This window comes from Aquarana catesbeiana, linkage group LG02 (assembly GCF_042186555.1).
Source record: "Aquarana catesbeiana isolate 2022-GZ linkage group LG02, ASM4218655v1, whole genome shotgun sequence".
NCBI lineage: Eukaryota > Metazoa > Chordata > Amphibia > Anura > Ranidae > Aquarana > Aquarana catesbeiana.
The window spans coordinates 465,403,026-465,423,670 of record NC_133325.1 but is presented as its reverse complement, the minus strand read 5'-3'; the positions used below and the strand labels follow the sequence as shown (position 1 = coordinate 465,423,670).

Below are 20,645 nucleotides of genomic sequence, written 5' to 3'. Positions count from 1 at the left end.
TAGACGGGTGTGTGGCTTTCCTAATCAAGTCCAATCAGTATAATCAAACACAGCTGGACTCAAATGAAGGTGTAGAACCATCTCAATGATGATCAGAAGAAATGGACAGCACCTGAGTTAAATATATGAATGTCACAGCAAAGGGTCTGAATACTTAGGACCATGTGATATTTCAGTTTTTCTTTTTTAATAAATCTGCAAAAATGTCAGCAATTCTGTGTTTTTCTGTCAATATGGGGTGCTGTGTGTACATTAATGAGGAAAAAAAATTAACTTAAATGACTTTAGCAAATGGCTGCAATATAACAAAGAGTGAAAAATTTAAGGGGGTCTGAATACTTTCCGTCCCCACTGTAGCTATGGGACCTAATGCCTTAACCTGACCTAAGCCTTAACTCACTATAACATTTAATTTTGAATGCCAACTCCAGGGCTACTGAAAGTTGTTCCTCCCTGCATGAACTATGCAATACTTTTTTTAGTTTTGAATATTGATCAAAGGTGACCATAACAATTGTTTTTATTCAGCACCAGATTATGGATGGGTTTTGACAAAATACACCTGTCAAAATCAACATCATACCAATGTGTTGTGTATTTCTGCTATTAGACTACGTTTCCTAGTATATAATATGGTTTCCTTGCTGATTGAGGCTGGTTATTAGAGTGTGGTATTGGGTGGATTCCACTGAGCTCCACACCATTAGCAGAAATTCCAACAATGAACATAGGTGTTTACTGCTGACATCACAAGTGCTCCTAAAGGCCGGGACTCCATGGGAAGGAGTTGAGTGATGTTGGGTGTTAACCACTTCCGGACTGGCCACCGTTGTTATACCTTAGCTGTTTGAAGAGGAATATCGTTGTTATGGCAGGAGCTAGCTGCCATAACCCAGCTATCCTCTTTTTCAGTGAGCGGTCCGGTTTAAGATAAAAGTGGTTTCTGCGATTCGCCGCAAAATCACTTTTATCAGTGGTGGGAGAGGGCCCCCCCTCCGCCGCTTACCGGAGCCGTTGGCAGTGGCGAAGGTAATCAGATCCTTCCTGTGGCCTGACATGGAGACGAGTAAGGGGAAGATGGCCCCCACCCATCTCCATATCATTGCAGGGCGGAAGTGACGTCAAAACGTCACTTCCGCCCATAGCTCTTAAAGGGCCATTTTTTTTCATTTTTTTAAATGACAATTTTTTTTTTTTTTTTTTTTTTTTTATGCATTTTGGTGTAAATATGAGATCTGAGGTCTTTTTGCTTTTTGCCCCCAGATCTCATATTTAACCACTTGCCGCCCGCCATATAGCAAAATGACGGCGGCAAAGTGGTTTCAACAACCTGACTGGGCGTCATATGACGTCTTCAGGATATTAAGCCGCTGCGCGCCCCCGTCTGACACACCGCAACTACGATCTCGGTAAAGAGTCTGACGGAGACTCTTTACCACGTGATCAGCCCTGTCCAATCACAGCTGATCACGATGTAAACAGGAAGAGCCGGTGATCGGCTTTTCCTCACTCGCGTCTGTCAGACGCGAGTAGAGGAGAGCCAATCGGCTGCTCATCAGACAGGGGGGGTCTGTGCTGATCGATTATCAGCGCTGCCCCCCTGAGGATGCCCACACTGGACCACCAGGGACGCCACTAGGACCACCAGGGATGTCACCACAAGGTATGCCACCCTAGACCACAATGGATGCCAATCGGTGCCCACAATGGATGCCAATCAGTGCCCACAATGGATGCCAATCAGTGCCCATAATGGGCATCACTGATTGGCAGGCATTATTGTTTGGCACTGATTGGCATCCATCAGTACCATACATAACAGTGCCCATCCGTGCCGCCTATCAGTGCCCATCCGTGCCGCCTATCAGTGCCCATCCGTGCCGCCCATCAGTGCCCATCCGTGCCGCCTATCAGTGCCCATCCGTGCCGCCTATCCGTGCCGCATATCAGTGCCACCTATCAATGCCCATCAATGTCACCTCAGCAGTTCCACCTCATTGGTGCCACCTTATCGGTGCCCATCATGCTGCCTTATCAGTGCCCATCAGTGCAGCCCCATCAGTGCCCATCAGTGAAGGAGAAAACTTACTTATTTACAAAGTTTTGTTACTGAAACAAAAAAAACATTTTTTTTCCCCAAATTTTCGGTCTTTTTTTATTTGTTTAGCAAAAAATAAAAATCCCAGAGGTAATCAAATACCACCAAAAGAAAGCTCTATTTGTGGGAACAAAATGATAAAAATTTAGTTTGGGTACAGTGTAGCATGACCACGCAATTGGCATTCAAAATGCGACAGCGCTGAAAGCTGAAAATTGGTCTGGGCAGGAAGGTGTATAAGTGCCCTGTATTAAAGTGGTTAAGTCCTGTCATGCTTTTTTTCTATTACAATGGATGTTTACATTCCTTGTAATAGGAATAAATTGACACTTTTTTTTTTAAAACAGTGTAAAAAAAATAAAATAAAAGGTAAAATAAATAAGAATAAAAAAATACATTTTGAACACGCCCGGTCCCGCCAAGCTCATATGCAGAAGCGAACGCATACGTGAGCAGCGCCCGCATATGAAACTGGTGTTCAAACCACACATGTGAAGTATCGCCGCGATCGATAGAGTGAGAGCAATAATTCTAGCCCTAGACCTCCTCTGTAACTCAAAACATGCAACCTGTAGAATTTTTTAAACATCCAATATGGAGATTTTTTAGGGTAAAAGTTTGTCGCCATTCCACAAGCGGGCACAATTTTGAAGCATGACATGTTGGGTATCAATTTAACGTAACTTTATCTTTCACAATATAAAAAAAAATTGAGTTAACTTTACTGTTGTCTTATTTTTTTAATTTCAAAAAGTGTATTTTTTCCCAAAAAAGTGCGCATGTAAGACCACTGCGCAAATACGATGTGACAGAAAGTATTGCAACGACCGCCATTTTATTCTCGAGGGTGTTAGAAAAAAAATGTATAATGTTTGGGGGTTCTAAGTAATTTTGTAAAAAAGATAAAATGGGGGAAACCTCAGATGAGAGAACCCCAAGAGATAAAGTGGCTACTAAGGCAAAGTGATTGTAAACCCTTAATTTTTTAAAAATAACAAACATGTTACGCTTTCCTGCTCTGTGCAATTGTTTTGCACAGCCCAGCCTTCATCTTCTCGGGTCCCCCGTCAGCACTCCTGCCCCCCCCCCCAAGCTGAGTGCCCACCATAGCAAGCAGTTTGCTGTTGAGGCACTCATGCTGGTTCACTCCTGAGCTGGCTTTATGTGTCTGTTGATTAACCACTTCCCTCCCAGGCCTATAGCAGAATGACGGCCGGGCGGTGGTTCTGTTATCCTGAGTGGACGTCATATGACGTCTTTCAGGATAACATCCTGGCGCGTGCAACGATCGGTGTTGCTGTGTGTCACAATGACTCACTGCATCTCTGATCGTGGTAAGGAGCCTCTGACAGAGGCTCCCTACCACGTGATCAGCTGTGACCAATCACAGCTGACCACAGCGTGAACCAGGAAGTGCCAGTAAACGACTTTCCTCGGTTCACGCCAATCAATGGCTCTCCCTGTCAGAGGTCTGCGCTGATAATCAGTACATTAATTATCAGCGCAGCCTCCATGAGAGGTGCCCATCAGCTATCAATCCGTGCCCATCAGCTGCCAGTCTGTGCCCCATCAGCAACGCTTGTCAGTGCCCACCAAAGTGCCAGTCAGCACCCAAAAATGTGCCAATCAGTGCCCCATCAGTAATGCCTGTCAGTGCCCTTCAGATGCCAATCAGTAATGCCTGTCAGTAGCTCCTCATCAGTGCTACCTATCCAGTGCCATCTATCAGTGCCACTTATTAGTGCTGCATATCAGTGCCGCCTATCCGTGCCCATCAGTTCTACATATCAGTGCCACCTTATCAGTGCCCATTAGTGCCGCCTCATCAGTGCCCATTAGTGCAGCCTCATCAGTGCCCGTCAGTGAAGGAGAAAACAAAATTTTATAACAAATGAAGAAAAACGTGTTTTTTTAAAAATGTTGGTCTTTTATGTTTAGCAAAAAATAAAAACCCCAGTGGTGATCAAATACCACCAAAAGAAAGCTCTATTTGTGGGAATAAAATGATAAAAATGTAGTTGAGTACAGTGTCGTATGACCGCGCAATTGTCATTCACAATGCGACAGCACTGAAAGATGAAAATTTTCCTGGGCAGGAAGGGGGGAAAGTACCCAGTATTGAAGTGGTTAAGTGTGACTTGGCTCAGCCCCCTGCTTCCTCCTCACTGGCTATAATTAACAGCAGTAGGAGCCAATGACTCCCACTGCTGTCTCTGAGCCTATGAGGAGGAAGAGAGCTGCTGCTCTTGTGCACTTTGCTTGATCGAGATCTGGCTCAGGTAGGTTTAAGGGGGGCTGGGAGGAGGAAGCTGCACTTAGATGGGCTTTTTTTACATGAATGCATAGACTGCATTAAGGTACAAAACCTTTAGCCCTTATAATAACTGTATTTGAGCAATCAGGGAGCCCATAGCAATGCAGCAGTGTGGAAAGTCTGATTGCAGCAGCAGATAACTTGGCTAATATTATAGAGAGGCAGAGAGTCTCTCTCCAATATTCTTTATCAGCTAAATAATTTTATCACTTGTTTTTTCTCTTTAAGAATGCCAGTGTGTATGGTAAGAGGATGTAACACTTCATCCAGAAACAAGACAGATGACATAATGCTCCACTCGTTTCCCCCAGACAAAGACAGTGTAAAGCAATGGCTGACGCAAATGAAACAAACTTTTGATGACTTGGAAGGATTTGCAGAAAAAATTGTTAGCAGCACAAGAGGAACTTATAGAATCTGTTCTCTGCATTTCACTCCTGATATGTATGAACTTAGAGGATTCCTACCCTTTTTGAAAAAAAAAGATGCTATTCCCACTATATTTCCAGACTGTCCACCAACGCAATATTCAACAAAACATCGCAGAAAGCATATTGCTGGTCCATTGCCTGAGCAACGCATAGCTACAGGAATGTTTCAGCCTGAAGATGTAATGTCATATCCATTGCAAGATTTCCCGAAGTTCCCTCTAGAACATGGCATACAGATGTCAACACCTTCCTCTGAAGCACTACAAAAATCAGAACCAACATTTCCACGGAAAAGAAAATACAGACCACGAGCTATAAGAACTATTGGAACTATGATTGGGTTCTTTCCTGGACAGGTACATAAGTCTACTCAATGCGATATACCAGTGCGAACTAAAGATAAGAGTTTTCAGATACAAATAAGACCAACTCGCAGATCAGTTGGAATACAATGTGATATTAGTAATTCAACCTGGTTTACCATTACAAATACAAACAACAGTTCCTGGAACACTGAGTGAAGACCAGTGTATGACCTTCACTGTCCAAAAAACAAATGTCTGCTAGTTTGTAGACCAGTAGCTTCTAAACTAAACAGTTTTTAACTTGTTTGTCTCAGGCAACCACTTTTGTACCATGCAGTCCAGTGCCAGCAAACACACTGCATTTGCAACCTGCATTTAGGTATTGTTAAAATTGCACTGACACCCACATGGATCGTGGGGTTTCCCGCATCGCATTAGTGTGAACCTAGGCTTAAAATTTAACGTTGTTTTAATCCACAAATGTTGAAGAAACACCAAGATTTAATTAAGAATGTACATGCCTCTTGAATTTGGACAATATTTGCTTTTCCCAGAGTTCAGATTTTACCTAGACAGCACTCTCTTAAAGAGCATGTCCAGCTGGAATTCAACAATTTTATTTATTGTGGATGCCTGATTTCCCTTGAAGTATTAGATCTCAGAAGTAACTGAAGCTCTTCAAGACAGGCTAAATGATTGAAGTTGCCACCTGCCTGCAATGTAGGTGTGAGTAATCCTCTTTTGCGGATGGCTCTGTTTGAGTTTCAGTCCTCTAGCTAAAAGGTTACTTTAAAACTATAACTTTACCTTTATGTACTTTAGCAGTTGGAGCTGGGGGTTTGTTTTGACCAGTGACCAATTAATTTTGTAGATTTGTGGTCTTTTTTTTTTGTGCCCATTGGAAACATAAAGGAAACATACCTAGTTCAGACAGTGGCTAATTCATCGTTGTTTTTGACTGGAAATCTGCATATTATGCAATATTACTGAAGCTAGATTGTAGGACTGAGAACTATGTTCTAGAGTTTAAAGGCAATATCTTACTTTGTCACAGTAGAAGCATAGAAAGCGGTAAGAAAATGTAGTAGCTGGTAAACATAATCCAGTTGTGAAATAAATCTGCTTAATGCAATAAACATATCGGTGCATCAAATTATACAAACATTGCTTCTGTGTGTAATTTGCTATTTTATTTACAGGGGAATGGCCATATTTACATTTATGTAATAAATGTTCAGGTTTTGCATTGTGTTTTTCTGATACTTTTATTTTACTGCAAGTGTATCAGTCATTGCTCAGGCGGCCATATACTCTGGGGTACTCAGAAACAGCATTTTGTAAAGAAATACTTTTGTTTGGATTAATATGATTTGTCAGGTATGACATGTGCCCTATGTTAGCTGCAAGGCACAGACTTTAGGGCTGCCATCCTTAATACTCCTAAAGTGACTTCTTGGTAGTAATGAAGCTATATAGATGAATACATTTGTAGACAGCGCTTGCTCCACCAAAGAAAGAAGTGCGTAATACCCCTTTAACTATGACATATACTGTAAGATTCCCATAACCAATCTGTATGAAAAATTATAAAAACAAAAAAAAGTGCCGTTGCGCTCCGTTCACAAAATGACGACTGTGCGTGTGAGTTAATGTAAACACTCCACACTCACCAGATATAGTTGTCTCCCCTACCTTACAATAAGGAAAGTCTACTGGGCTTGTAGGTCTTTTATTGGGGGACCTGTCCCACTGTGATGTCCTTCGATGGCTTCCATCTGTGCAAGGTACCTCCGATGGTGGTTTCAGAGCTCCACAGCCGTGTTAGGCAGGTATGTAACAAATAGAGAGAGAGAGAGAGAGAGAGAGAAGGCTCCCCAGTGTAAAATCCTTTGGGTATTTATTCTTGGTAAGGTATTTTACAAGTTAAAACAATTTATAATCTAAAAAGATAAAAAGTGGATGAAGGTAAAAAATAAAAAAACGCCACTATAATGTTGCAGAAACTGCAAAGATATAAAGGAATATAAAAAACAGGCAGAAGTGCTTCTAGAGAGATTTAAAGATAAAGGGTATAGAGATAATAAATTGAGAGAAATAGGAAAAGAAGTGGGAGCTATGGACAGGAGAGAACTGTTGACAGATAAACCAAACAAAGAAAATTAATATGGCATGGTACTTGTTTCGGATTATTACAGACAGTATAAAAAATGTGAAAAAATAATATATAAATATTGGTCTATTCTCCTCCAAGACAGTACCTTGGCCAAAATTTTGACAAATAGGCCAAGATTTACTACTGGAGGGCACCGAATCTGAGGGACAAACTGGTGCATAATGTACCTGACCCCAACCCCCCCCCCCCCCCCAAAAAGATTGGAAACAATTTTTGACTACTGGATTTTTTACTTGTGGCAAAATGTAAGATGTGCAGGACAGTGAAAAAGAGACCTAGGAAAATCACCACATTTACATCATCTGTCACTAACAAGGTATATAAGATTAATAAATTAAAAATGTGGCAAAGCACACATGTTACATACCTGTTGACTTGCCCTTGTGGCCAACAATGTGTTGGCCGAACTACTAGACAATTATGTGTAAGGATTAGGGAACACCTTAATAACATAAGGAAGGGGTATAAAAATCATAGTCTGTCACAACATTTTAGAATACACCACAATAGGGATCAATCCTAGTTTGTTAAAAGTCTGTAGAATAGATAAAATAGACCCACACTGGAGGGGTATAAACATGACCCGAGCAGTATCCCAAAATAAAACCCGCTGGATACATGAATTTGGTACCCTATGTCCAGGGGGTTTGAATATAGATATTGATGTTAACTGTTTTCTATCAAATTTTTAATATATTAAATGTACATTGTAAAAGAACAGACCACCATGCAGTTCCCACTTATAGTCCCAATACTAGGTGAGGCATACATTTACATATTCAAGAGGGGGATTACAGTATACTGATCATGTAGTTTATTTTTTTTTTTACTTACAAATTGTATATTTATTTTCATTCTTTATTTTTTAATTTTATTTTCTTATTTATTTTTATTATTATTTTATTCTTATCATTATTTCATTTTTCATTGTATTTTTATTTTTTTATTTACAATTTATACACAATTCTCACATCCCTTTTTTCCCCACTTCATAATGTTGATAAGATAATATCAAGCACTTCACTTTTTGTGATAGGCACCACACATCAACTAATAGAATACTATATACACACAATCAAAGCCCTCAACATCTTGCATGTAGTTAATCAGAATAAGACCCCCTGCATATTTCTAAGTACAGATGCGGAGAAGGCCTTTGACAGGGTGAATTGGCATTTCATGACTTCGGTTTTACGACATGTGGGCTTGGGGACCAGGATGCTAAATTGGATTGCTTCAGTTTACACCAACCCCACAGCGCGAGTTCGGGCAAATGGGAATCTGTCTGCCCCCTTTGAGATCAAAAATGGAACCCGCCAGGGATGCCCGCTATCCCCGCTCCTCTTTGCCCTGTCACTGGAGCCCTTCCTGCGAACGGTCCGGGCCCATGCAGATATTTCTGAGTAACCATGGGTGAGACGCAGCAGAAAATTGCCGCATACGCGGACGATATGTTGTTCACTCTTACAAACCCGATAATCTCTCTCCCCAACCTTCTCCAAGAATTCAAAACATATGGGAATATATCTAATCTAAAGATAAATTTTAACAAATCATAAGCCATGAGTGTTGGGCTCCCCCCATGCCTCCTCAATACATTGCAGGAGAGTTTCAAATTTAAATGGACCACCACAGCCCTGAAATATCTAGGCACTTATATATAGCTTAGGCTACATACAGTATACAGCGCAGAGCCAATCACGGCGAGCGGTGTATTCTATTAATGAATACAAAGCCTGCTCGGATTGGCTCAGTCAGAGAGGCGGGCTGATGATGTTACAACCTCTGCCATTCCGAGCAGGCTTTGTTTTCATTAATAGAATACATCACTCGCCGTGATTGGCTCAGCGTGGTATACTGTATGTAGCCAAAGCTACCGCACATCCAGTAGGCTGACAGATTAGTGGGTGTAAATAAAATTGGCTGCTAGACAAAACACCATCATGGCTCCACCAGCAAGAAGGAAATATGAAGCAAGTTTCAAGCCGAAAGTTGTAGACATTTTGCCAAGGAACATAACTGTGATGCTGCTGCAAGACAAAATGGAATAACAGAAAACATGGTCCGAGACTGGAAAGCAAATGAAGATGCATTAAAGAGTATGCCAAGGAGAAAGTGTGCATTAAAGTGGTTGCAAACCCTCCTGTGTCACCTATAGGTAGTGGAAATATCTCCTAAACGTGCTCTGTTTAGGAGATATTTACTCTGTAGTGCGCCGATGATGTAATTGGCACATCCGCTGTGAAGAAATTGACCTCCATGCCAATTCTTCACTCGTATGTGCCGTGACTTACAGCTCCCGTGCGCATGCGTGGGAGTGACGTCATGCTGCTCCAGCCAGTCACAGAGCCGGAGTCCGCGGCCCTGGAAGAAAGGGCAGAAGATGGATGCTTCCATCAGCGGAGACAGCGCAGGTTACAATTGCAGGTGCCACACGTACTAGCCCATTATGCTTTTACTTTGCAGAGAAAGACAGAGGAAGTAAAACCCATCAGGGTTTACTTCCTCTTTAAGAAGTGGCACACCACATTGGCCAGAACTTGATCATGTAGCAGACATGGTGCATGAGCATCGTCAAAATGGTTATGTAGTGACACGAAACAACATACGTATGTTTGCACTTCAGTGGGCCAAATCGAACCCAGATCACAGCAAAGGATTTAAGGCCACTGTATCCTGGTGTACTAGGTTCTTGGAAAGGAAAACTCTGGTACTGAGGTAAAAGACCAAAATCGCACAAAAATTACCTGCAGATCTCGACGGCAAAGTAAGTAATTTCCATCAATCTGTAATACAACAGCGCAAGGAACGCGGCTAAGCATTAAGTAATATCTGAAATATGGATGAAACGACCTTAATTTCGATATGGTTGGAAATAAAACTGTCAATCCAAAAGGTGCAAAAACAGTGTTAATTAAAACAACAGGATATGAGAAGTGCAGTTTTACAGTGGCACTAGCATGTACAGCTGATGGCGCCAAACTAAGACCAATGATTATTTTTAAAAGAAAAACAATGTCTAAAATCAAGTTCCCTGTTGGAGTTTTTGTACATGTGAATGAAAAAGGCTGGATGGATGAAGAAGGGATAAAGCTATAGCTTGATGATGTATGGAGTAGGCGACAAGGTGGACTTTGTCGAGAACGTAGCCTACTGGTGTGGGCCCATTTAACTACCAGCACATAGAAAAGTCTGGTAAGAATAAACACAGATGCGGGCAGTTATTCCTGCAGGATTGACATCGTTGGTACAGCCACTGGATGTGTGCCTAAACAAGCCATTTAAAGATCGCATTCGAGAACAGTGGAATGAGTGGATGGTTAGCGGCGAAAAGTCATTCACAAAAGGAGGAAACATGCGTGCTCCACAGTTGGATGTTTTGGGTAACTTTGTCATAAAAGCCTGTAATGATATTGATGCAGAAACAGAAGTGTGGCATGTCAAATTCATTGTATGGTATAAAGGACGACTACTTGTGGCAAGATGAAGGGGAAGCCGAAGCTGAAGCCACACCATCTGATTCGGAATTTGATCCATACGATGACTGTCTTACAAATGTATCACCAGATGTCATTGATGAGCTTATGATGCCAGATGATTAACATGATGAGGATTTTGAAAGATTTTAAGTACCGGCAAGTCATAACCATTTTAATTAAAATTATTTAAATCAAATCTGATGTTTTTAAATGGTGTTGCCTCGGACGGGGAGTAGTCTTATACAGCGAGTATAGCCCAAAACCTATGTTTTAACTGGAAAATTAGGGGGTCATCTTATACGCCCAGTCGCCTTATATGCCAGCATATACGTTAATCATTTGGGGTGTAATTAATATGAATATCCACAAGATACCCCCACAAAGTTAATGATAGTATTCATGACATTATGGAAAAAGGTTAATTACACATGAACAGAATCAGTGGGATGGACTTCCTGATGGTCTCTTCTGAACCATACGAGTGATTCTTTGGGGACAAATGCATTCTGTTATAAGGAAGTTATATAAGTGATTGACACATAAGGGAGCTTCCTGCTTTTGAAAACATTGCACTTTGATGACGAAATGCGTCAAGCTGACTCTCCCGTGCATCGCTTCCGGCCCAGAGTGTGAAACGCACGTGATTCTTAAGGGGCCATTTTGCAACATTATAGTGGCGCTTTTTATTTTTTATCTTCACCCACTCTTTATCTTTATTATATGAATTGTTTTAACTTGTAAAATACCTTATAAAGAATAAATACCCAAAGGATTTTACATTATGAGGTGCCTTCCCTCCATTTGTTATATACCTGCCTAACACAGCTGTGGAGCTTTTGAACCACCATCGGAGGTACCTTGCAGCGGTGGGAGCCTTCGGAGGACATCTCAGTGGGACAGGTCCCCCAATAAAATACCTACAAGCCCAGTAGACTTTCCTTACTGTAAGGTAGGGGAGTCAACTATATCTGAGTGCGGAGTGTTTACATTTACTCACGTGGTGGACACACAGTCATCATTTTGGGAACGGAGCACGACAGCACTTAAAAAACACAAAAAAGGCTTTGTTTTGCACAAAATTTTTTTTGTACTTTAGTTGTCACTTTATTATTGTTTGATTACTATCATATCTTGTATGCAAATTGTATTTTTTGTTTATTGTTTTTATAATTTTTCATACAGATTGGTTATGGTAATTTTACAGTATATGTCATAGCTAAAGGGGAATTAAGTATTTTCATTGGTGGAGCAAGCGTTGTCTACAAATGTATTCATCTATATAGACTTACCAAAGAGGATAGCACAGATAGCAGCGCCTCGTTTACACTATTAATTTAAGTTCACACACCTGGAAGCAAATGTTTCAATCTTTTATGTTAATGAGGTTAGCCTGCCACCTTCCACATCCCTATTAGGCAATGATGGTCTGATAGAGCTGTGTGGGGGTGAAAGGTAGTAGGCCATGCTCTAACATTAATTGTATTGTAAGTGGGCAGTGAAAACTCCTTGTATGTGCAGTCTAGGTTATGTCTCTTAGATGTGGATGTTAGATATCATCATTGACATTCCAAAAACTGTCTTGCCCCATTATAGATCCCAAGCCACCCCCCCAGGAGAGTAGAACTGAGAAGAAGGTAGAAAAAGGTACAGAGGTCACAGGTAGACTGGTGCTTAAAAATAAATATTAAGGATGTTAAAAATCTTACTTGGTTCATGGTAGAAAATGTAGACCAATAACATTTTGTCAGGTTACATAGTGAAGTTGAAAAAGGCATCTTTGAGTTCAAACCAGAGTTAGTAACCCCTGCCATTTCTTTCTACTGTACCCACTGAAGATGTTTCTTAATTCAAAGATTCTGTTTATATAAAGTCTCTTTAGTCTTGCAGGCCCAGCTCTGCAACCAGGTATTTCTGCAATTTCTGTCTGCCAGACTGCAGCTAATTGAACTCGGGCAATGGACAACCAACATGATCCTGCATTCCAGGGCTGTACTTCAACTGAGAAACTACAGAAATTATCCTTGGCTCAAAAGATACCTCATGTGTATACGCTTTGAAGAAGTGAGACACTTGACAAATTCATCAAAGATGTCACAGGATGAAAGGTTCTTTCACAGTGTAAGACTCCTAAATCCCCCTTCTTAACCACTTCAATATGGTACACTTTTACCCCCTTCCTGCCCAGGCCAATTTTCGGCTTTCAGCGCTGTCACACTTTGAATGACAATTACTCATTCATGCTCCACTGTACCCATGTGAAATTTTTATATTTTTTTTCACACAAATGGAGCTTTCTTTTGGTGGTATTTAATCACCACTGGGTTTTTTCTTATTATTTTTTGCTAAATAAATGAATAAATAGAAAATTTTGGGAAACAGAACATGTTTTCTTAGTTTTTGTTATACAATTTTGCAAATAAGTAATCTTGCTTTATGAATTTAGATCATGTATACTTCTACATTTCTTTGAAAATTAGCCAAATCAGTGTATATTATTTAGTCTGTAGGAAAGTTATAGAGTCTACAAACTATGGTGTGTGTGTGTGTGTGTGTGTGTGTGTGTGTGTGTGTGTATATATATATATATATATATATATATATATATATATATATATATATATATATAAAATCTCTCTGAAAATCGTCTGAAAGTCCTGATGTACTGACAGCCAATCTCATTTCTTGACACATTTCCTGACACCTAAAAATGCAAAGACAATACAAATATCCCCCAAATTACCCTTTTTTGGAAAGTAGACAGTCCAAGGTATTTAGTAAGAGGCATGGTGAGTTTTTTTTTTAAGTTGTAATTTTTCGTCACAATTTTTTGGAAAATGAATAAGTTAAAAAATGTTTTTTTTTCCTACTATTTTTTACATACTGTCACTAGTGCAGTGTAGCGTTATCATATAACTGGTGTGGCAGTGATCAGGAACACTGGGGACAGTATGTTAAAAAAAAAAAAAAAAACTGTACTACTCTGGGGAGATGATCAAGATTTTTTTTTTTTACATACTATGATTTGCTTATAACTGTGACTTTTACAGTTATAAGCAACCATTTTTCCTGAATGAAAAATACTGGTTACTATTGTGATTAGCTGTGAATCACCACAGCTAATCACATGGTACAGATGGGCTGTGATTGGCCCTGTCTGTACCATGTGATTACTGTGACCAATCACAGAGCTATTAATAATAGTACACAGTGAAAGGCGTGAGGGCCAGGACAATAATCTGTCATCAGCAGTGTCCGGTGGATACGGCGGGTGACAGATTGCACCAGAGCAGCACGATCCTAGTAGGATGTCATATGACATCCTCCCAGAACAACAGTGTCACCCCGGCCATCATTCTACAATAGGCTGGGCGGTAAGGTGTTAAAAACACAGAGCACCTCAACTCTCTACCCAGGCTTCAACCTTTAAGCCACAGTTCAGCCTTTCCTTTCATCACAAGACTTGAAACACAAAATACACCAAGTTTCCACCCAAGCTCTAAAAAAAAAAAAAAAAAAAAAAAAAAAAAGTGTCATGAGACCCCAAAAATGCTCCAAAATTGCACCATAGAGCATGCATTTTTTATGTGTTTCCATTGACTGAGTGTGTATTTTTGGTGCACTTTTGAAAAGCGCACTAAAAATGCTGCAAGGTTTTTCAAACCGCCCCACAAACGCAACACACCAGTGTAAAAAGTCACATGAAATTATTTAAAGCGAAATACTTTGATGAACTTTTGTCATACTGGAAATGTTCCTTCTAGCGCTACAAAAGCACATAGTTATAAAAGGGCCCGACAGCCTGATATGTTCGAGATTGTGGACTCTGGATGTGAATATCCTGGCCTCCAGATCTTTTTTTTTTTTTAATTCTTTATTTATCATTTTTTATGAATAACAATACATTTCCCTACAGGGATAAATCTTCAAACATAACCATTTTAAAATCTTATAACAAATTATCCCCTCCCCTTCCCCCTCCCCTCAGGACCATGCTCATCGAGAAGATAGTGTTTACACAGTTGTGCAGTTATGCTATTATGCTGGGCTGACAATCTCCTTCAGATAATCCCAGGTCCCTTTAAACTTAATCCAGGCTGCCCATTTCCCTGAGTGCTCCTCCTCTTCGATTTCGGCTCCTCCCTTGTCTAAACGCTCAACGTTGTATACCTCATTGAGGCTGTACAACCATTCTCGAGTACAGGGACTCGAGACGTTTAGCCAATTCAACAATATCTGTCTCTTAGCCTCATCTAGCATAATAGGGATCAGGGAGGTTTTATAGTTCTTTACCGAGTCCAGGGTCCCATGGAAAAGGCAAACCCATGGGTCCTCTGCTAATACTTTCCCTGTGATAACTTTTATCAAACTTAATATTTTTTTCCAGAAGATTTTTATAATAGGACACTCCCACCAAATGTGGGCCATAGTTCCTGGGGTAGAACAACCCCTCCAGCAAGTATTTGATTTAGTCCTGTCCATTTTGCTAACCCTATCTGGGGTGGCATACCATCTCGCAAGGCATTTAAAGTGGCTTTCAGATCTTCTGGAGTCAACTGCTACGTAGTGGACCATCCTCAAGATCTTATCTATCACAGTTTCACTACATTGAGATCCCAGTTCCTGTTCCCACTTTTTAATATAAGGGGGTACCTCCAGTTCCTCCGCGGTTCCCAGGATCTTATATATTTGCGTTATTACCCTTCCTGCTTGTTCCTTTACACAGAGCTGCTCGAACGGTCTGAGCTCCTCCATGCTCGTGAGAGGTTTCGGAAGTCTTTCAATAAAGTGGGAGAGCTGGAGGTACCTCCATCTATTCATTACCCAAAGGTTAGGTTCTATACTTAGTTCTGAAAAAGTGCGAATTTGCCCCTTATTTAGAAAGTGTTTCAATTGTACTGTGTCGCCCTTCAGCCAATTCCCTCCCACCTCCCTCCTCCCTGGTTCAAAGAAAACATTATCTTTCATGTGTATCAGTGGTGAGTTGTATGACCATTTATTCTTGTAGTGTGTCGTATCCCAATGTTTAAATGTGTTAAGCGTTAATAAAGATGTGTGAGTGCTCAGTGCTCTAAATTTTGGGGGGTTCCAGAGTGCCTGTCCTAAATTCGTGTTGCTCAAGAAGTGCTCTATGTGAACCCAACGTTTATCCGTATCTTTTTTATTCCATTCTGTGATCCTAGACAGCACAACTGCACTGTAATATCTATTAAAGTCTGGTAAAGCAATACCGCCTTTTTTCTTCCCCCTACTTAGTACTGTAAAGGCAATGCGTGGTTTTTTGCCCCCCCAAACAGCCTCGCTTATAAGCCTCCTAAGGGCTTTTAAATAGTATCCAGGTAAAGGAATGGGGAGCATCTGGAATTTGAACAGGATCCTGGGCATTAGACTCATTTTTATCGCATTGACTCGCCCAAACCATGATAGGGGTCTGGCCTGAAGTCTTCTTACTTCTCGCCTGGTGTCATCCAACATAGGGATGAAGTTTTTTATGAATAATCTATTGAAGGTATTGGCTAATTTAATCCCCAGATATTCCATCTCCTCCTTCCAAGGGAAGGGGAAGACAGCAGCCAAGTGATTTTTTTCTTGCTTACTTATATTAATGTTCAAGCATTCGGATTTGCTGGTATTTATTTTAAAATTCGAAACTTCTCCATATTTTCTAATAATCTGCAATAAATTGGGGAGGGTTATTCTAGGGTTTGTAATGAAGAATACAATGTCGTCGGCAAAAGCCGCTAGTTTATGCTCCTCTGTTCCGACCCTTATGCCGCTGCAGTCCGAGTTATTCCAAATGGCGGACAACAGCGGCTCAAGGGTCAGAACAAACAGAAGAGGGGAGAGGGGGCAACCCTGCCTTGTTCCATTAAACATCCTGAAGGGCTTTGATGTCACCCCGTTGACTCTCACCATCCCTGCCGGGTTGCTATATAGGACCCTGACCCAGGAGACAAACCTCTGACCGAAACCCAGGGCCTTCAAAGTGTTCATCATGAACCCCCAGTCTACCCTGTCAAAAGCTTTTTCAGCATCAATTGACAGGAATAGAGCTGGGGGTCCCCCTTGTTTACATACTTCTGATAATAGCACCGCCCGAACCCCATTGTCCCTACACTGTCTCCCATTGACAAAACCTGCCTGATCCGGGTGTACTAAGTTTGTCATTTTCTCTTTAAGCCTATTCGCTAAGACTTTTGCGTATAGCTTAACGTCTGCATTCAGAAGGGAGATTGGTCTATAACTAGAACACAGCCTAGCGTCTTTCCCTTCCTTCTGAATTAGGGTAATTGTGGCGGTTAACGCTTCCATTGACATTTCGCATCCTGAACCGAGACCGTTCCAAAATCGGCATAGCCTCGGGACCAGGATATGTTTCATTTTTTCTAAGTAGAGAGAGGTGAAGCCGTCCGGGCCTGGACTTTTCCCTTTCGGAGATTCCCTTAAGGCTATCAAAATTTCCTCTTCTTCCAAGGGTTTGTCCAGAAGGTCACTCTCCTCAGCTGACAGGCCCCCTAGTCCTGCTTCCTTCAGAAATTCCTTGCTCCTATCTGATCGAGCAGTATCTCCTGACCCCCGTCGCCCTATCGAGTATAGGTCCCCATAAAACTTTTTAAATTCTTCTGCTATGGCGTTGCTGGTCACTCTCGCTGCCCCTCCTTTGCTGAGTATTTTCTCTACATAGTTTCTACTTCTCTTCTTCCTGATGATCCTGGCCAGATGTTTGCTGGGCTTGTTAGCCCAGAAGTAGTTGTTCCTGGTTATAGCATTTATAGCTTTCTTGGCCTCTAGATCCATCATATCTCTTAACTCCTCCCTCTTGGCGACCAATAGGTGGTAGCCGTCTAGGTCCTGGCCCATTGTTTTTTTGTGTGCTTGTTCCAAGGAATACATTTCCTCTAACAACTTTCCTCTTTCTTCTCTTTTCTTTTTTTTCAAACCTGCACCTATTGATATCAGAATGCCCCTGATGTAGGCTTTATGTGTGTCCCATAATATAGCTGGTGATACATTCCCCGTGTCGTTTGTTTTAAAAAAGAAGTCTACCTCGTCTTGTAATCTCACCACTATTTCGGGATCCTTCAATAGATCCTCATTCAATTTCCATGAGCAGAGTCGCCCTTGCGCATCTGGTATTTTGATCCGCATCACGATCGGGGAGTGATCGGACAGGGTCATTACTTCTATTTTTGTTTCTTTAACCCAATCCAGCAAACTATGGTCTACAAAAAAATAGTCCAGTCTGGAGTAGGTCCCGTGCACAGGGGAGAAGAAGGTGTAATCTCTCTCATTAGGGTGCTGGAGCCTCCAGACGTCCGTTAAATGACTGTGGTGTAACTTGCACCTGATAGCCCTGAGAGACACCTTCCCTGTCCCCTGGGCACGGGACGTACCATCCAGCTCTGGGTCTAGGCAAAAGTTTAAGTCCCCCCCCAAGATCACTTCCCCCTCTCCGAACTCTGACAATTTTTTCAGTATCTGACCTAAAAAAACGGTGGGCTTCTTATTTGGACAATATACGTTTGCTAGGGTAATCAATTTAGGTCCCAGTTTGCCTTTTAGAAAAATGAAACGACCGTCTGGGTCTATCATTCTTTCTCTTAGGGAGAAGTTCGTGACCTTTGAAAGTCCAATAGCGACTCCCCTCGACCCCCTGTCGGGAGTGTCTCCATAGAACCACTGGGGGAACCTAGCGGAGAAGAGCCTTATTCTGGTGTCGAGAGTCAGATGTGTCTCTTGTAGAAAGATTAAGTCTCCCCTCAGCTGTTCCAGTTCTCTTAATATTTTATGTCTTTTACTAGGCGAGTTTAGCCCTTTCACGTTGTACGAAATGAGTCTAAGCTCCAGCATATCTGAAGGCCCAATCTTCTGTCATATCCCCAACTCCTCCGAGCACGTCCTGCAATACCCCTCCCACCCCCCTTACCCCCCCTCCCCCCCCCAACTCCCACCCACCCCCCCATCCCGCCCACTCCCCCCCCCCACCAATGGTGAAATTTACACCCTGAGTCCCCCGATTTGGAACTTCTCCCATTCCAATCTACGGAACTCCCTTCCTAGGGTGGAGCTCCAGCGAGAGCCCTAGCTTCTACACTCCCCCCCATCAGGAGAGAATGTATGAGGTGTGACTTATCTCTAATATCTAATAATCCGGTGGACCCGCCCCTGGTTTTCCACCCCTACCCCCTCCCCCCCCCCACGCCCCACCCCCCAGCAGAGACAATAATCAGCGGCAATAATCAGCAACCCCCCCAAACCATACCTTTGACTCAAAGCCACCCACCACCACAAAGAAAACAGCCCCCAAACCCCCCCCCCCCTAGAGGGGAGGGGGAAGGGGGGGGCGGACCAGCAAGGGGAAGACAAAAAAAAAAAAAAGGAATGTTCCCCTCCACTGACCGCCCCGCCCCCCCCCCCGACAGGTCAAGACATTCTACCCTCCAGGTCTCTCAATCAGTCTAGCCTGCGACAAATCCGAGATGGGGATACCCAGGCTGTCGCAGAAGTCCTGAGCTTCTTCCAAGTATCTTATCCTGCTTGATCGACCGTCCTTTAAGACTATCAGGGATGTTGGAAACCCCCAGCTATATTTGAGATTAGATTTCCTTAGCTGCTCCAAAATTGGTCTCATCTGTCTTCTACGAGCGAGGGTTCCTGCAGATAAGTCTGAGAATATCTGTAGCTCTTGGTCTTCAAACGTTATAGGGGGGGCCCCCTTTAATTTCTTCCATATTCTTTCCTTGTCTTCGTATTGATGAAATTAACAATCACATCTCTTGGGATACCTTGCTTTACATGCGGGGGCCTTCTTATTCTCTGCACCCTGTCTATCAAAATGGGCTCTTCTTCTCGCTTTCCCATGATAGGATTAAAGATTTTCTTCATCTTTTCCCCTAGATCCTCATTTTGTTGCTCCGGGATGGACCTAATGCGCAGATTTTGTCGCCGACTTTGGTTTTCCTGTTCCTCCAGCCGGAACACCATGTTGCGGTTTTCCTTCCGCAGTTTGCTGACTTGATCCTTTAATTCGGAGATTTCTTTGGTTTGAAGCACTGAAACTTCCTCTACCTCTTCCACCCGACGAAGGAGATGCCCCATATCTGCTCGAACATTTGATATTTCAGTTTTTATCACATTTTCTAGCTTAGTAAACATTTCAGCTAGTTCTGTTTTACTTGGTACTATCGCCAATATCCTTTGTTCTTCCGCAGAACTCCAGGCAGATGCTCCCTCAAGGTCCGTTTCTTCACAGGTTTTGTCCTCCTGACCCCCTTTTTGCTTCTGTTGGTCTTTCTTTCTGTCCTTTGTCCCTGGTTGTTTTGCCTCCATACCCGGGCTTTTGGCGTTTACTTCTTTTAAGTATTTTTGAATGGTGCTGGTGTTGAGACTCTCTCTGGCACTCTGGGGCTCAGTTGTTCGCGTTGTGCGGCCTCTCATGCTTTCTCCTTTACCTGTCATTTTTAGCTACCACTTGTTTGGGACTGTTTGCTTCGGACCGGGTCTCCGCCCTAGGAACTAGGTTTGTCCTACCGTTGTAGCTTCCCTGTGGGGCCAGGTGGCAGGGCAGTCTGGGCGTAGGGGGGGGATCTCCTTTTTTCTTCCTTTCTTCCTCCCTCCTCCTCCTCCTACTTTGCCCCCTCTTCCCCTTTCCCCCTCCTATTAGTATAGCTCAATGAGACTTTATTCTCGGCAGTGTTCACAGCTATATATCGAGGGGGGAAGATATATATGGAGAGCTTGGTTTTGGCCGACTTTTTACTGCCCTGGGAAAGAAGTTATCAGTGCACACCTATATTGAAAAAGTCATGTATCTTCCTCCTTTCCTCACTTCCCATCAGATAGCCCCA

General features: G+C 42.2%; 1 protein-coding gene and 1 long non-coding RNA gene across 3 annotated transcripts in view; one reads left to right on the top strand and one right to left on the bottom strand.

Annotated features, from left to right (window-relative positions):
• Positions 1 to 6,392, top strand: part of LOC141128407 (uncharacterized) — a 30,802-nt gene extending 24,410 nt beyond the window's left edge. For both annotated transcript variants that reach the window (XR_012241686.1, XR_012241687.1), the window contains one exon: positions 4,641 to 6,392. This is a non-coding gene — a long non-coding RNA (uncharacterized lncRNA). The remainder of the gene's footprint in view (positions 1 to 4,640) is intronic.
• LOC141128405 (large ribosomal subunit protein P2-like) overlaps positions 1 to 20,645 on the bottom strand; it is an 866,266-nt gene that overhangs the window by 489,619 nt on the left and 356,002 nt on the right. The window lies entirely within an intron of this gene.